General features: G+C 30.2%; 1 protein-coding gene and 4 long non-coding RNA genes across 28 annotated transcripts in view; 4 read left to right on the top strand and 1 right to left on the bottom strand.

Annotated features, from left to right (window-relative positions):
* The window catches only part of dnc (phosphodiesterase dunce), a 331,146-nt gene that overhangs the window by 31,692 nt on the left and 285,533 nt on the right, over nt 1-13,921 (bottom strand). The window lies entirely within an intron of this gene.
* On the top strand, nt 141-761 carry LOC105678735 (uncharacterized). The gene is made up of 2 exons (XR_010890968.1): nt 141-281; nt 594-761. It is a non-coding gene; the product is annotated as an uncharacterized lncRNA (long non-coding RNA).
* Nucleotides 2,788-4,982, top strand: LOC105678736 (uncharacterized). Its single transcript, XR_010890965.1, has 3 exons — nt 2,788-2,927; nt 3,217-3,446; nt 4,842-4,982. It is a non-coding gene; the product is annotated as an uncharacterized lncRNA (long non-coding RNA).
* On the top strand, nt 6,483-7,827 carry LOC137000777 (uncharacterized). Its single transcript, XR_010890963.1, has 2 exons — nt 6,483-6,984; nt 7,323-7,827. It is a non-coding gene; the product is annotated as an uncharacterized lncRNA (long non-coding RNA).
* Nucleotides 9,766-13,457, top strand: LOC105678737 (uncharacterized). The gene is made up of 4 exons (XR_001101740.2): nt 9,766-9,883; nt 10,631-10,965; nt 11,051-11,142; nt 13,323-13,457. It is a non-coding gene; the product is annotated as an uncharacterized lncRNA (long non-coding RNA).

Below are 13,921 nucleotides of genomic sequence, written 5' to 3'. Positions count from 1 at the left end.
ACGTAATTTGAAATTCATATTCAGGAAAATAGAATACATAAACATACATACACAAATATTATGTTACGCATACATATATGAGCGATAGAGCAAGTAAATTTTGCATTATAATTATCGGTGTGTTATAAATACGCAGAGCACGCTGCGTAGTTTATTAGTGCAGTTCGTTGTTGCATATGTGTTCATAGCGACCACGACAAACATGAGGTTCCAAAGATATTCGAATATATATTTGCTGATCTCACTATTCTGTATAATTGCTGCAGTCAGTGCACAATTCGGTGAGTCACAAAACTGATAATCATTTTGCGTAACATTTATGAAGAGGCTTCTCTTGCAATCTGATATTGAGTATTAAAAAAGCATACAGAAAGTCGTTAAGTACTGTGCGATATAATATCTTGCATTGACAATTTTTCTTTCTCATTTTAATGAAAAGACTCAATAAAACAAATTAAAACATATAGACAACTTTAATAATTAATCGTGGAATGTTGCATATGTTATATACATATATATTTGAATATTTGCTCTCTAAACATTGACCCTAAATATTTAAAAATTCGGTCTACACGATTGACACATTTTTTCAGAGCCGTTTGGAAATAATGGCATTGGCAATATCATAGGCAGTGGCAATGTTCCATTGAATAATATGGGAAATGGCAATATTACGTTATTTAATCCGGAAACAGCAATTAGCGCTGAGAATGTTACAGGGAATGGCATTGGCAGTATTATAGGAAATAATATTCCAATGGGACTACCATTTGGCAATAATAATAACACATTCAATGGTGTGCCAAATTTCTTAAATGGCAATACAGGGAATCCTGTGACAAACCTCTTTCCTAATATCACAGGAAATGTGCCAAATTTTCTTCCTAACATCACAGGGAATGTTTTACCAAATTTCCTTCCTAACATCACAGGGAATGTTATGCCAAATTTCTTTCCTAATATCACAGGAAATGTTATACCAAATTTCTTTCCTAATATCACAAGGAATGTTATACCAAATTTCCTTCCTAACATCACAGGGAATGTTATGCCAAATTTCTTTCCTAATATCACAGGGAATGTTATACCAAATTTCTTTCCTAATATCACAGGAAATGTTATACCAAATTTCTTTCCTAATATCACAGGGAATGTTATACCAAATTTCTTTCCTAATATCACAGGGAATGTTATACCAAATTTCTTTCCTAATATCACAAGGAATGTTATACCAAATTTCTTTCCTAATATCACAGGAAATAATCTTTTTAATAATGTAAAACAAATGTTTAACAATATTTTATACAATAACAATTCTTACGATAATGTGAGCAGAGATCTTCAAAGTGCAGCACAATGCTTCACAAACACAAAGTTTGTAGGAAATTTTTTAGATGTATTTTTTACTCAAACTATAAGTGCTTTTTCAATTTTACCTCCAAATTTACAATATGATGTTCTTCGTTATTATAACAACATAGTTGCGCTTATCATTGAGATGTTAGTACTAATCAACACAATGCAGGAGAAATTTCAATATTTTGCAACAATATAATACTACTACAGTTATTAAAATTTTACTTTTAAAAGATTTAAAATTCTAAATTATTCAAACTTAGTAAATTATTTAACAGAGAATAACAAGAATAAATATAATTAATGTAAATATAATAAACAGTATGTATATTGTGTTTAAATGCAAAAAACAAAATATGCAGCATAAATAAATGTATGTAAACATACACTTATGTATTTTGTACACTTTCTTACATTTATACTGACATAAGTATAAGAGTAATATGAATTGATATAACTGTAAGAATAAAAAGTATAATTAGAAACATATATATAATAATAAGCTCAACAATACAAAATATATTTTCTGGAGTATTGTATTTCAGATATATATTAGATATATCAATATTGAATGTATAATTCAAAAAAATATTATAGATATAATCGAAAAGTTATTTGCAATTATACGCAATACCCATATATCAATTACGAGAAACTTGACAGTAGTGATAAAACGTCTTGGTCAGACAGTATACAACTTCTTGCGTTCGGGCAGTAGATAAATTTGTATGGTCTGACAGGAGATAGACTATTGTAACAAGATAATGCTAATCCGTCAAAAAATTTACTAAAAGTCTGATCTTATTTAAAGTCTGATAAAATAGAATTATATATAAATCTATTGCGTTATGTATTATTCAACACAGAAGTATATTGTTCTACGAAAATCAAATTTAGACGGTGAAATATAAAATAACGCTTTTAATTCAAAATTGCTAGCTCTTATTGCATTAAGATATGCATTTAATTTATTTCTAATCACATTCTTGTTCAATATTCATGCATTATTATTAAGTTATTTAATAAAGATATTTCGAATAGTTATCTTCCCTATATGTTCTAATTTATTCTACATTTTGTATTAGTATTTCTTATGTAAACAAAATATACGTGTCTCTACACAAAATATAAATCTTATAAAAAATATTAGAATTTTAAAAATCGTCTCTTATTCTTTCTACTGCCACATTGTCGTATGAATAAGACAAGTCTTAATTTGCAATTTCTTCGTCCAGGAATTGCTTCAGAAAAAAATTGTTACACGCAATATAAAATTCGTATAACAGAAAATGAAATGCACAAACGTATATGAGTAAGTGTTATACATACACATCAAGCATACATACGAGAGCGATAGAAGCAAGTAATAGTTTTGCATTATAATTATCGGTGTTATAAATACACCGAGTACGCGTCGTGCAGTTCATTAGTGTATGGTTGCGCTTGTGTTCATAATATGAACTTCATATCCGTAATAGCACGCACAACAAACATGAGGCTGCAAAGATATTCAAATGTATACCTGCTGATCCCGCTGTACTATACACTTGCTGCAGTCAATGCACAAGTCGGTAAGTGATAGAAAAATGATAATCATTTCGTGTAACGCTTATCAAAAGCTTTCTTGCGCAATTTGATATTTGATATTAAAAAATATATGCATATTAGTTAAATATTACATGATATTAACAAATATTTTTTCTCATATCAATAAAAAAAATTAAATTTCAGTATATAGAAAGCTCTAAAAACTCGTATGGGTCAAAGATTGCATATATCGTATATATAAATTTTAGTTTTTCAATATTTACTCATAATATGTCAAAATTCGCTTTGTATATGATTGATACACTTTTTCAGTGACAGAAGAAAGCAATATCGGATTCATCAGTGGCAACATTACTACAGCGAATGATGTAACAAATGATCTTAACAATATAATACAATGTTTAAACAACATAACGTATATAGGAAATATTTTCAAGTTCTTTGGTCAAATCATGAATGTTTTCTTTCTTTTGCCTGAAACATTTCAAGACTATACTATCACTATTCTTAACTACATTCTAGAGAATGCCATTGAAATGATAGTAAGAATCAACACATTAACGATGTAATATTTAAGCAATTTCGAATTCCAATGTCATTACAACAATAATATTATATTACACGCGATAAAACTTTGAATCAAAAGATTAAGATTAAATTTTGTAAACACATTATATATGTTGTATTGTGTTAAAAATTGATTTATTTTTATATGTATTATTTCAATAATTTTATCATAAAATCGTAAAATAGAAAAATACGTTAAAATAATAATTATTACAAAACAAAAAATTTCTTTTGCATCCTTTTTTCTACAATTAATATAACTAAAGTTGAAAATTATATAATACACCACAATATATAAAAATAATAGAAATAAATTAAAAAAAAAAAATATTACCGCGAGAGTTAATAAACCCACACTAATTAGTTATCTATTCTCCCAATTATTAAGCTCCCAAATAAGAGTGATAATAAAATTGTGACAAAATTTACACTTATTATTTTGTGTTCTCTTGATAAGATTGTTAGAAAAAATGTATGCAAAAAGAAATTATATGTACATACAGAAGTAAACCGCAATATTAATATTCTAAAAAAAATTAGTAAATATTTAGTACGTAAAATTAAAAATTTTGACATGAAACAGAATATACAAGTTTCAACATAAAATATTGTACAAATCTAGCAAGAAAAATTTAGTTTTGTATCTCTCGTGTTTTAACCTTTTTACTACCTCATTATTATCTGTGTAAAAAATTATTATTTTTGTATTTTTTTTTACCAATCCCTAAAATTGCTTTACTGAGAAATAATAAAAACTCCAAATTGCGCCGTGCAATTTGAAATTCATATGTAAGAAAATGAAATACATAAATGTATATGAACAAACGTCACACATTACGCATATATGTATAACTTGAGCGATAGAAGCAAGTAATAGTTTGCATTATAATTATCAATATTATTAGAAGTACGTCGAGAACGTACTGTACATTTATTTGTGCAATACACTGTTGCATGCCTATATTCATGTTCAAAAACGACATCAAAAAATATGAGACTGTAAAAATTTTTGAATCTGTATCTACAGATCTCGCTGTTCTATATAATTGCTACAATTAGTGCTCAATTCGATAAATTTCAAAAATATAAAAATAATTTAGTATAACGCTGATCAAAAGCTTTCCCTTGCAATCTGATATTTGGAAATAGAAAATGTACATGATACGTATCATGTGTTAAAATATTTTTTTCTTATTTCAACAAAAGAAGTCAATAAAACAGATTTTAGTACCATAAAGTATCATAGAAAGTTCTAAAAAAAAATCGTATTAATCAAAAGATTGATCTATTCTATATATAAATATTTGCTTTTAAAATCTCGATTCGTAATATTTAAAAGTTGACGACTACACGATTGATACATTTTTCAGCGCCGAACGAAAATAACACCAATCTCAGCATTGGCAATGTTGGAGGCAATGACAATGTTAAAAGGAATGAGATACGAAAAAAGATATTTACAATGAGTTTGTACATGAACTTAACTATGCAACAAACTGCTTAGGTAATATAACGTATATATATAAACTTTAATAGAGACATTTGTCTAAATTTTGAATTTCATGATTGTTATCATATGAATTTAAAAGACAAGTTTCTCAATTGTCTTAACAATTTTGTTTAACATTAACTTATTAATAATAATAAGAATAATCAGCGACATGATAAAAATATTTAAAAAGCATAAATCGTAATAAGATATTAATACTATACTGTTATTGCTAGAAGTTATTAAAAGTTGGCATTTGAAAGATTAAAAAAAAGCACTAAATTTATTCAAATTTAATAAAATATTTAATATAAGCAGAGGTAAAGCAGAAATTATATAAATGTGATATATAATATGCATATTATTTTAAATACAAACAAGACCAAAATATACAGCACTGATAAATAAATGTTAATTTATTTATTCTGTATATCTTGTTACGTTATATTCTCGTACGTAAATACTTAACAAAAATATGAAATGATAATTGTAAGACTAAAAGATAACATGTAAAATATACCAAAATATATTTTCTGTGTATAGCTATTACTAGTTCAAAATTATTTACGTAAAACTGTTCAAAATTGTTTATACCAAATAAAATATACCAAAATATATTTTCTGTGTACAGCTATTACTAGTTCAAAATTATTTACGTAAAACTGTTCAAAATTGTTTACGTGATACATATATTTTATGACCATGGCATTTATGACCACATTCTTGCCAAACATTCATGCATTATTATTAAATTATTTATTAAATAAAGATATTTCAGATACCTATATTCCCTATAATATGATCTGATTTATTCTGCATTTTGTGTTATTATTTGTTACATTTATTGATTAATAGTAGTCAATATGTGCTAAAATCGCGCTTTTATTTGTAAAAATGCATGTTTACGCAAGCAAGCCGAAATAGTTCACCACGCGAATGAAAAAAGAACAAACAAGTAACCGTTTTTATTCAACCTTTGATATTTTTAAATTGTATCTGTAAAAACATAAAATTTCTTTATGTCTACGGATATTATTTCGACAATTTTATGAAAAAATCATAAATTATTAAAACACACGTTGAAATAATTATTGCAAAACTGAGAGCAAAGTATCTTTTATATTTCTTTGATCTATATTTAATAAGTAAAAATAAAAAATTGTACAATCCAGCATAATATACGTGAATAATAAGAATAAATAAAGAAAAAATAACATTACAAATTTTGCACAAAACAACTGATTATATAATTATCTTTAAATGTACTGTTAAGTAAGAATTACGATGAAATTGTGAGCAGAGTTTATTCATACCTATTACTCTGTGTTTTGGTGATAAAAATTGTTAGGAAAGAAATAAAAAATAAGCAGAAATAAAAAAAGATTAACGTGCATTCAGAAATAACCCATTAGATATTTTCCATAGAAAATTGCAGTATCAATAATTGCAAAAATTTAGTGAACAGAATAAAAAATTCTAGCTTGAAACCAAATACGTGTCTCGACATAAGATACAAATCATGTAGGAAAATTTTTATGCAAAATCGTGTTTTAAATCGTGTTTTATCTCATGTTTTAGATTGTGTTTTATCTCATATTTTAGATCTTTTATATCGCCATACTGTCTACCGCCATATTGTCAATTAAATCAGATAGTCGTCAATTTTTGTAGTCGTTTTAATTTTTGTTTCTTTTTAGAATTGTTTCACAGGAAAAAAATAGTATATGCAAATTCTTTTTGAGCAACTTGAAATTCAAAGAGAAAATAAAATACACATGAAGAAATGGCGTGAGTCACGTTTACATACGTGAACAATAGAGACAAGTAATAGTTTTGCATTGTAATTATCGGTGTGCTATAAATACGTCGAGTAAGTGCTGCATGTCTGTTAGTGCAGTGAGTTATTGAGCCTGTGTTCATGTTCGTAATAGCGCCTACGAGAAACATGAAGCTGCAAAGATATTCGAATATATACCTGCTGCTCTCGCTATTCTGCATAATTGCTACAGTCAGTGCACAAGTTAGTAAGTAACAAAAAAATAACAGAAATAACAGAAAAGTAGTAGATAATTATTTCATGTAATACACAAGAACTTTCTCGAGCAATTTGATATTTGATATTGAAAAAATATGTAAGAGTTTATTAAGTATTATGTGACATAGTATCTTGCATTAAAAAATTTTTTATTATTAAAAAAGAAAGACTAAATAAAACAGGTTTTAATACATAAAAGCTCTAAAAGTTCGTATCAGCCGAAAGTTCTGAATCTTGTATATGTTTCGTATATGAATATTTATTTTTTAAATATTAATTTGTTATATTTAAAAATTCGCTGTATACACAATTAACACGCTTTTTCAGCACCGAATGGAAATAACAGTATTGACAATACTACGGACAATGGCAATAATACAGGAAATGACACAAAAAATAATTTTTACAATGAGCTGATAAAAGAACTTGACAATGCCGGAAGATGCTTAAATAAAACAAGGATCGTAAAAATAGTTACTGTGAACTTTGTTCAAGTTCTGAATATTTTCTACAGTATAATGCCTCCAACTTTTACATATCATATTCTTCCTTACATATACAACTTTATTAATTTTTTCCTTAAATTATTACCAATTCTCAACTATTGGAGAGAGAGATATGGAAATCTCGTGTAATTGTATTTACAACGTTAGTACTGTATCATTATTAAAATTTAATTTTTAAAAGACTAAAAGTTCTAATTCAAACTTATAAAGAATCATATAACAAAAATGATAGGTTGACGTATAAATATATTATACAGTACGTATGCTGTGTTTAAATGCAAATAACAAAATGTAAGACAACAATGAATAAATGATAATTTATGTAATTTATGCACCTTCCTACATTCATGCTAGATACTTAATAGCGATATAAACTGATAATTGTAATGATAAAAAGTAATGGAAAGTATACATAATATATCAACATACCAAAATACACTTTCTGGCGTATCTTATTTCGGAAGTATGCAAATAAATGTATGAGATTGTATCTCGAGACAATACCGTACGTACATATAACTCGAATTGCGGGTGTCATTGTCAGTAGTGATAGAATATCTTGGTCAGACGGTGTACAAGTCTTTGCATTCTGGCAGTAGATAAATCTTTATAGTCAGACAAGGGATAGGCCTCTGTGACAGTAAAAGCTACCACGTTCCAAAATTCATAGAATGCAACGCAAAATAATGTTACGTAAATCTAGTTACGTCATACAAATGCAGTATTCGCAAAAATATTATATTAACATTCTAAAGTCAAAATTAGTACTTTTGGTAGTTGTAAATCTGAAAACTATTTTAATTAAAAATTACCAATTTTTTGTAATAATACATAATTAAACTATTATATTTAATGGAAACATTTAGGATATCTATGATATATTATCTACTGATTATCCAAATAATTAGTCGATAACAGAATATGTATCGTAATTGCGTTTTTATTTGTAAAAACGCATGTTTTTTGCGAGAACAACTAAAGTGCTTTAACACGAAAATTTAAAATAACAAGCGAGCAACTTTATTTTATCATGATTCACTCCGTGATATTATCTAGAATTTATTCATTAGCACGCAGTTCGTGACTATCTCCACAAATCTACCGCGGAATTTGGCAAGCTGACAATTATATCGAAACGCATATACGTACATGCAAAATAGTTTCCTAAGAAAAATGACTGTGCGAATCGCGATAGTATGAGAATGAGAATATATACATGAAGATGAGAACTACGTATTCAGTTGGCATGACATCGACCGAACAAGAGCAACAGTCAGACCGAAATACGATGCAGCGATAATGTTACAATTCCGTGTGTTTCTAAGGAGCGCTCCGTTGTTGCTTCGTATTCCAAAAATATCACGAACGAAATAAGATTAATTAGTCCAATTATAGTATCTTCTGATCCTTAGTCTGTAAATATCGTGACGCGAACGCATCATAATTCGTAGAGATCGGTAAGATCTTGGCAGTTTCACGCATCATCGTTACGCGTGCAAAAATATTTCGGTGAGATTGATGATTTATTTGCGTCGGTCAATCACGCGCGGCGCGCGTGATACGCGACGCTAAGCAAGATATGAAGCATGAGATCCCTTGAACTTGCGGGGTCAAACGACCAGACGTGATAGCGTCTCGTTTATTGGATTCCCCTCTCGGAACGATTGCTATTAATGCCGCGATTTCTTGAGTCCTGTGCGTCCAATCTGTAGACCGTAAAATTACCATTTGCGTCGTAACAATGCAGAACACGTAATCGGAGTCAAAGTGTTGATATTAATTCTCCTTAGAATTCTTTATACTTCCCTTAAATTTATACCGCTTTTATCACGACGATTGAATTATTTCGAGAACTTTAACAAATGTTTTCCCAGTAGCAAAGTTGATGAATAGTATGGCGTAGTGCTAATAATTTAACTATGTACTATGTACCTATGTAATTGTGTAACTATGTACTCTACATCAGTTATCCACTCCTTAGATCGGTCTGTACCTGTCCTTTCTAGCAAGACACTTGAGAGTTGAACGACAAGCAAAACGAGCAAGGTAGACTTTTTACGCAACGGACTATGTGCGACGCTAATTGGTTTGAATGGCAAAGAGACCTTTGTGAAAAGTTTCACGGACGGGATTGAGTGCGAAAACACGAGTAAATGTTTGCCGTGCACATTTCGAAAATGAAGAAGGTGGATTAATACCGGTCGCACCATTCAACAGTCGCCGATGGAAAATTTTCCAGTTTATTTTACGCCTCGGCATAACAAGGCATTCGTGGAAGTCATGGGATGACGATATTTTAATAACGGAGTTCTAGCTGTCGTGATAATGTATTAAAAATGTAGAAAATTCATTACGTAAAGCTACACAATAAAATGATGAAAGGTAAAGTATAATATTTGACTTATATTTATACGATGTGATAAAATATTTTGTAAAGCAAGAGGCTATTCATATCGTCTTTATAAATTACAAAAAACATCAAGTTACATTTCGTTAAACTGTAACTTGCCGTGTTTTTTATCATTCAAAAGCAATATTAAATTAATTAATAAGTGAGGGATAAATATATGGGGATAATTAACAAATAAAAAGTAAATCAAGATTTTTGATGTTACGTCAAAATCAAGAGAAAAAGAAGATTCTATACGTATTTATAATTTTCGTGAAGTACTGCAAAACCAACGTTTTGCAAATGTTATATGTTCATTGGGTCAATCATTCCATCTCACATCCGCGTTAAACGTTGATATCATTATTAGCGCATATATTGGCATGCTATTGTACCGTAACAATGTTGCCATATACCGATCGCAGTTTATTCGCATTGGGCCTAACGATGAGGTCACGAGTTCTCGCCACCGATGTAGGTCAATTAAGTCAAAGTATCGATTTTCTTTGAGGAGCAACTGACGTTCGCAAGGACATCCTTCAAATCAGTCCTCGGCACATCGACTGTTCTTTTCTCGTGAAAAAAATTATAATTTTTTTTACGAGAATTCGATCGAAATTGCATATATGGTCTACATTTGCATGAAATATCACAATAATCATTTCCTCTTTAAAAAAATCAATAGTTTTAAATAGTTGAGTTTGCATATCGTAAACTATATTCTTATGTTGACTTTTCAGCGCTATGTTTATCAACTTGAAGAAAATTTTAGGAACATTATTCAAGAAAGTACGCTATTACGATTGTATGCGCGGCTAAATGCAAATCGTAAGATTTCAAAGAGTCGGGCTGAATAAAAGGCAACGAAAAGCGCACACGAGGAAAACACAGATTCGCGGAATCCATAAAATTTTTTGGTTGGATGGGCGCAATTTCAGATGGGTCGAGACTGCGTGTGTACGGAGTATGGAACAAGCAACCATAAACATACTCCAGAAGCTTATAAACAAGTCGGCACAAAGCTGCCGCAGAGAATGAAATTTCAATACGGCGCATGAATGCAGTTTTGAAGCCAGTAAGTAAATCGATTGCAGCTTTTAGATTCTAACAATTACGCGAGCAATTGAACGCGTTCCGTTTTAACAAAATTCGTGTTTCAGATTTTACTTTCACTCGAACGAGCAACTTCGATAAAAGATACACGGGGAAGATTCTGCATTCTATCGTCAATTTGCGTCATATTAAGAACAAGGTAATAAAACTTTCTTTATGAAGCCCTCACCAATACGTCATGTTACGCGTCGCGACAACAAGAAAAAACAATGCCGTTTAATTTTTGAAACGCGAATTTTTACAAACGCGCGCGACAGGGATTCCGCCGTTCGCGGACAATGGAATAAATTCCGGCTCAAGTGATCCTGTCAGCAGCAGTCTCACGGAATCGATGAATTCACATACGAGCGTTCCATGCGGTACATTCCCGGCGATCTCAATGAGAAATCGGCCTCTGTGTGTAATCAACGCGCAGCCTCAATGATTCGGTCACGTGCGCCACGCTTTCCGATGTAAATTCAAACGAAATCACGACGCTTTAATTTATCGTAATTACTTTCGCTTGGCGGAACATGAGGCTTAATAAATGTAAAAAAGTCGTGAGGATAATGGCCCCTCTCGCTCACCGCGGAGAACGTATCTCTATCAAATTAACAATTCGCTGGTTTCTATCTTAAATTGGAAAAAAGTGCGAGAGTACTGTTTTTTTTTTCTGCTACGTCACGTAGACGGGTCAAGGTAGTGCGTCTGCGAAGCATGACCTAGCGATTTTAATGAAACTGGCAGAAGGTGAAAAAAGACGTAAAGAGTTCAATAACAAATGTGTTATTGTGAGAGAAAACACAAATTACTTTTCAATCAAAATGAAAAAAACAGCGAATTCATTACATAGAGCAGAGTAGGATGGTAATTCATTAAACATCTTAAAATATATAGAAAACATATAAAAACACTAATAATTCTTTAAAAAAATAATAACCTTTCGTTAGAAAAATTAATAACATAAATACTAATAATAAAGTAAGAGCAATATAAATATAAAAAAAATTGTCAATTGTTAAATTAATTTAAATAGATAAATTATAAATGACATTTTTGTTTAGATGGATACATATATAAAAACCATATAAAATTTTATAAAAATATAATTGTAGATTTGAAAGAGAATGAAATTAAACTTTAACATAATTTCTTATTATAAAATTAATATAATAATGTATTTTTAAAATAATAATTTAGTTTATATATACAATAATAAATAATTGTTTATTGAACTTGTGTGTGTGTGTGTGTGACAATATCTTCTAATTTTTAATTTAAATTATGCGACAACGTTAACTATCAAAACTTATATTATCTCGATTATCTGGATTAAGCATTTTCATTGGAAACTCCAACGCGTTTTTAGCCAACGGCAAAGCCCGACGGCCGCGGGAATGTAATAAACGACGCGACACTCTTTTGTGAAAGTGAGCCGCCGTGAGTCTCGTTAGTCCACTACTAACTAAATGAAAAATAGAGACACAGTATATGTAATAGTGACTCATGAGAATTATCTTTTTACACGTTTGTTGCAAAAATCCGTCAACCGATAAATAAGTAATTAAGATGAGTCACACACAAGTGAGTCTTCGAACATGTTAAAACGTTGTTGTCGGAATTGACAACAGCGGTCGTAAAATGTTAATGTTACAAGAGATAAGCTGACCTTTGTCTTGATTTTACAAAGTTGAAATTTTTAGCTTTGAATCACGTGCACGATTGTGTTTCACTAGAAATAGTCGTACTTTTCAACTTTTAATAATCGTTCTTAAGTTTTATTGAGCAAATATGATATAGATTACAAATTTCCACAGATGAGCTAAGGACGGGAACAAAGTTATGAAACCATAACACGACCATAATTCAATAAGTAGAATAATGTCACAGTTTGATTTTTGGAACAAAGATTAAAAGTAGCAGTGTGAAGAATTTTTTAACATAATTTTCAACTCTGTAAAAAAATTCACGGCGTCCGTCGGAGCACAAAGGAAAACTCAGGTCAAAACAATTTTCAAAAGTTATTGTCTTCGATATTACTTGCTAATAATACGTCCACGCTTCTGCAAGAAGCGTTTCAGTCTGACACATTAAAAATTGCATTTCTTTGCTAAAGTAATAACACGCTCGACACGAAAAAAGATGCTTTTTGTAATTAAGTTTCTAAATATTTAGCTTTTAAATTAATTTTAACTTACATTTCTAATTATGTTAATTTTAACTTATAAATTTCAAAGAATTATGCTTTCTCTCTGTTTGCTGATAAAAATTGTTTTAATCTACAACTGTCTGGATTTTTCCCTTTTCGCTAAGCTGACACACGTATCATTCTGCTTTCAGCGCACATTCATCGTCGACGTCACTTCGACAAATAAGGAACATCGGCGTTCTTACGTGTACCGCACGTGTGCTCAGAACAAACGGATGACGTTCTTCCTTTTGTCAGCGAAAAGAAAGTGCAGAAGTGACACGGCAATCGTTTATTGGACTACGATGTGACGATCGAGACTGCGTAATAAGTGAAAATAATGCGCAGTTCATCGTACCGTTGCGTTTATACCAATGAATAATTTATAAAGTAAGAATAAGAGATGAGATATTTAAGCCGCTACTAAAAAAATAATCGCGATGGTGAAAAAAACGGCGTGCGTTTTCGTATATATGTATACAACAGCGAGGCTGCGATTACGTGTTCTAAAAAATCAAATTACGCAACTTTAATCTTTCTCGGCTCACAGTTTTTTTTTCTATAAAATGCCATGCGTTACTGTATGGCTCGTTTACGACCGACGCTAATTCAGTCATCAAATATTGAAAATTGCAATTGAGAGCTGCGACACTTTGGCAAAGGTCAGGAGTAAAGCTGTACAGACTTGCGAGGTTTACAGTACAGGCACAATGTACGCGGAAAGTTAGCAACTTCAAATGGAATCCCTAGA

The sequence above is a fragment of the Linepithema humile genome, chromosome 6 (assembly GCF_040581485.1).
Source record: "Linepithema humile isolate Giens D197 chromosome 6, Lhum_UNIL_v1.0, whole genome shotgun sequence".
Lineage (NCBI taxonomy): Eukaryota > Metazoa > Arthropoda > Insecta > Hymenoptera > Formicidae > Linepithema > Linepithema humile.
This window is presented reverse-complemented; position numbering and strand designations above follow the sequence as displayed.